The sequence below is a fragment of the Coregonus clupeaformis genome, chromosome 24 (assembly GCF_020615455.1).
Source record: "Coregonus clupeaformis isolate EN_2021a chromosome 24, ASM2061545v1, whole genome shotgun sequence".
Lineage (NCBI taxonomy): Eukaryota > Metazoa > Chordata > Actinopteri > Salmoniformes > Salmonidae > Coregonus > Coregonus clupeaformis.
In genome coordinates this window covers 28,913,188-28,917,976 of record NC_059215.1, presented here as the reverse complement: position 1 = coordinate 28,917,976, position 4,789 = coordinate 28,913,188, and the positions used below count along the sequence as shown (strand labels likewise).

General features: G+C 44.9%; 1 pseudogene; it reads right to left on the bottom strand.

Moving 5' to 3' along the window:
* Nucleotides 1-1,990: 1,990 nt before the first annotated feature.
* LOC121537493 lies at nt 1,991-3,655 on the bottom strand (annotated as a pseudogene).
* Nucleotides 3,656-4,789: the final 1,134 nt, after the last annotated feature.

The window sequence follows — 4,789 nt, the reverse complement described above, 5'->3', positions numbered from 1 at the left end:
ACTTCTTCTTTAAGAGGCTCCTCTGTCCTCCACTCGTTACCTGTATTAATGGCATCTGTTTGAACTTGTTATCAGTATAAAAGACACCTGTCCACAACCTCAAACAGTCACACTCCAAACTCCACTATGGCCAAGACCAAAGAGCTGTCAAAGGACACCAGAAACAAAATTGTAGACCTGCACCAGGCTGGGAAGACTGAATCTGCAATAGGTAAGCAGCTTGGTTTGAAGAAATCAACTGTGGGAGCAATTATTAGGAAATGGAAGACATACAAGACCACTGATAATCTCCCTCGATCTGGGGCTCCACGCAAGATCTCACCCCGTGGGGTCAAAATGATCACAAGAACGGTGAGCAAAAATCCCAGAACCACACGGGGGGACCTAGTGAATGACCTGCAGAGAGCTGGGACCAAAGTAACAAAGCCTACCATCAGTAACACACTACGCCGCCAGGGACTCAAATCATGCAGTGCCAGACGTGTCCCCCTGCTTAAGCCAGTACATGTCCAGGCCCGTCTGAAGTTTGCTAGAGTGCATTTAGATGATACAGAAGAGGATTGGGAGAATGTCATATGGTCAGATGAAACCAAAATAGAACTTTTTGGTAAAAACTCAACTCGTCGTGTTTGGAGGACAAAGAATGCTGAGTTGCATCCAAAGAACACCATACCTACTGTGAAGCATGGGGGTGGAAACATCATGCTTTGGGGCTGTTTTTCTGCAAAGGGACCAGGACGACTGATCCGTGTAAAGGAAAGAATGAATGGGGCCATGTATCGTGAGATTTTGAGTGAATTCCTCCTTCCATCAGCAAGGGCATTGAAGATGAAACGTGGCTGGGTCTTTCAGCATGACAATGATCCCAAACACACCGCCCGGGCAACGAAGGAGTGGCTTCGTAAGAAGCATTTCAAGGTCCTGGAGTGGCCTAGCCAGTCTCCAGATCTCAACCCCATAGAAAATCTTTGGAGGGAGTTGAAAGTTCGTGTTGCCCAGCGACAGCCCCAAAACATCACTGCTCTAGAGGAGATCTGCATGGAGGAATGGGCAAAAATACCAGCAACAGTGTGTGAAAACCTTGTGAAGACTTACAGAAAACGTTTGACCTGTGTCATTGCCAACAAAAGGTATATAACAAAGTATTGAGAAACTTTTGTTATTGACCAAATACTTATTTTCCACCATAATTTGCAAATAAATTCATTAAAAATCCTACAATGTGATTTTCTGGATTTTTTTTCCTCATTTTGTCTGTCATAGTTGACGTGTACCTATGATGAAAATGACAGGCCTCTCTCATCTTTTTAAGTGGGAGAACTTGCACAATTGGTGGCTGACTAAATACTTTTTTTCCCCACTGTAGTTCTGTGATCTGTGAAACAGTTCTGTTAATCACTGAGGCATTGTGTGTTTGTGTGTTCTTTTTCTTTAGAATTTTCAAATAAACTTGACGTGTTTTATGATTAATAGTGATGTTGTGCTTGTACTATTTTGGACACACTGTCCTCAGGCTCCAGCTTTATGTTGTATGTTGATCGTATTAAAACAAAGAAAACAATCTGAAGTTGTTGTTTTTAAGTTATATATACCATGATTTTTCCGGTCCGGCCCACTTGGGAATAGATTTTCCTCCATGTGGCCCCTGAGCTAAAATGAGTTTGACACCCCTGCTGTAGTGGATTAGCCTTCAACTCTGATCACGGGCTAAAAGCAAACTACTGGAGTTAACAAGCTGGTTACACAAGTGGCCCAGTTAGCAGTGCACTGTGGTAGAGAGTGGCAGAGACTGCAGACAGACGCGCCAGGTCGGGAAGGAATGACAGGAAGTGGGTGTGTTCCGGCTCTGCACGGGAGGACAGGGAAGGACAACAGCACTGAGACAGGACTTGGAGTAGCTTCCCTGCTGACTCACCTTCCTACACCACTCTGTTTTGTACATAGACTGTAAAAATAAACTGTCAACTCAAATGTGTTTACTACGAATCAATTCATTTTTTATTCTACACCCTCTTTTGAAAATAAAGTGTGTTTTCGGCAAATCTCTGTCAGGCGTTACTTTCCTTTAACCTACCTACTGTATGTTATTTTATTTACATACCTTAGAGAAAACCCTACTAGGCTACAGTGCATTTACTGATTCCTCTTAAAGTCCTCTTAAAGCAGCACTGGTGGAAACAGAATCTGCAATGTTTGACAGTCGCCATGACAACAGTTAAAACTAAGATGATGAGCAGTGTGAAGAGATCCAGGCAGTGGTACTGAATCCAGTTCAACTCATGGGCCGCTGGACTCACATGACCTGCTCCTTGACAAACTCTGGTCACCAAACAAGGGCATCAGCACCATGGGCACACCGTTGCAGATCCCCTCGTAGATCCCATGAATCCTTCCATGTGTGATGAAGGCCTTGACGGTGGGATGACCCAACAGATTGTTCTGGGGGAGCCAGCTCATCACCATGACTTTCTCTGGAGGATTTTCAGGCACAGCTCCAATGTATCTCCACACAACTCGTTGAAGAACCTGCAGGAAGACATCAAAGAACTGTTGGGCTTTCTCAGTTGGCATCTGAGTCATTAACACACTCCTCCAAATCGATGCCTTGCTCATCAGCTGTGGAACAGTCGCTCCCTCTGTAGGACATCTGAGGCAATGGCATTGACTACAGGTATCTGCAGGACAGGGACTCCAGCAGGGCCCACAGGAAGTTGATACTCCTCTGCCTCAAGTTCATGTGGTCTGTGTAGTGTGAGGGGACATAGGAGGCAGGGAATGGGCACTGGCTGGCCTCAAACTACACAACACGGGGGGCAATTTTGGATGAAGATTGAGGGGATGGAGAGAGATTCTCCAACGATGACACCAACAGGCTCAAATGGGGTCGGTCAAGGTTTGCATCAGATTCTTGTTATATAGGAGGTTTGTTACAGGCATGCTGGATGTAGACCCTAAGCACTGTCAAGGTTTGGTAGTAATGCCACATCCTGGCCAGATCGCTGGAGGTGTATGTGATCACCAGGCGGCCAGGTTGCCCTTCTGTCTGCTCTCCAGCTGGGTCTTGGTGTAGGGCACTGGGAAGGTCAGGGTGATGTAGTGCCCCCTGCTGGCCCCCTGCTGCTACTGACCTCTGAGATCACCACCACCCACATGTGTCCCCTCCGTCCAAGCTCCTTCCCCATGCTCCTCATCCCAGTCCAGTGGCTGCCGTCCTTGGGCATCACAAGCAGCTTCCCAGCCTTAGGGGACGGAGGCAGAGCAGCAGCCCTGCTTGTCCAGCGGCCCTCAGAAACACTCCTCCTTCAGCCATAGGATAGAGTAGTCACTAAACTTGGTTATACTACAGAATAGAGGGAACTATACAAACAGACAGTTAGAATCGTGAGTGAACGGTAGCCGACAATTGACAATGTAGTTTCACTGTGTTACTGTGGATTGTTGACATTTTTAAATAGAAGAAAGTTCTGTCAAGAGTTTGGGAGGAGCATACACGTTACAAACATTAAAATGGAAGTGGTGTTTAGGATGATGTGTTGCAATGGGCTGAATCAGAATCAGAAGTTTGTACTTACTGATACGCCCAGTTTGCTCCCTTTCCTGAAAACAAATGTATATTGGGAATGTTAGTGTTTCCTAATATGTTGTTTGATGTTTTGTTTAGAAGTTATTTGATTTTTGAAGAATAGCCACCAGTCTTGTTTGTAATGCCAGTTGTCAGCATGTCAACAAAGATCACTTCAAGGAACCTCCCCCACAGTCTACACGCAAGGCTCTGTCATGGGAGTAAAGTCCAGCACAGACAACAGAGCAACTGGAACACCAAAGGATTTGGATCTCTCTTTTTCTTTAGCTTCAAAGCATTTTTACTATGTTATCTCCCTTTATTGTGTGTTTTCCCTGTCCACGTGTTCATGCCAGTGATTTGGCAGAGAACCTTTAGAATAGATCTGTTAAGTGCAGATAATATGGTTGGGTCCCTTGGGGACAAAGGTCTGTGCCAGCGTGCTTCACTCCCTTTGCTCAGTCATCAAAGTGTGATAACATCCTGTCCTAACGACTGGAGCGGCTGGCTGAAAGGTGAAAGACATGCAGGCAGAAGACAGACCGGAACCCATCAGGCCCATTACACACACTACGATTGACCTGAATGTGTACTGTATGTAGGCTATAGCCTCAGAGGAAGAAAAGTGTTACAGCCACACAAGTCAAGGTTCAATTCCTGTTTTTCAACTTTTAAGTTCTTCATTACTGTAACTTGGAACTTTCCTAACCTCAACTTCCTCTTCGACTCTTTAAATGACTTATAAAAGACTTGAATGAAACTCTCAAAAACCCTAAGAATGCAGTTACAGATGCATGTATGGTACACTTTGCATACACGGTACTAATGATAAATAGCAATGTAATTGTATGACAAAGTACATATTAGCCTGACTGTGAAATGGCTATGTCCTCAAGATTGTTTATACCCAAAAGCCTTAGAATTGCAGGCTCATTCAGGATTAAAGCCTCAAATGAACAACAACAAGCAAAAGCAAGTATTGACACATCAGCATCTCTTATACTACTCTCACAGGAATGAGGAAGTGAGTGATGCACTTGTTTACGGGAAATTAGTGGGAGGGGTTGATGGGAATGCATGGGGGTGGTTATGGGGATGACTATGACAAATATTTGAACAGAGAGAGAGGAAGAGAGAATAGTGAGGTAGAATACCTTTTAACAACAATTGTAGCCAGATGAGGCTGGTAGGAGGAGCTATAGGAGGACAGGCTCATTGTAATAGCTG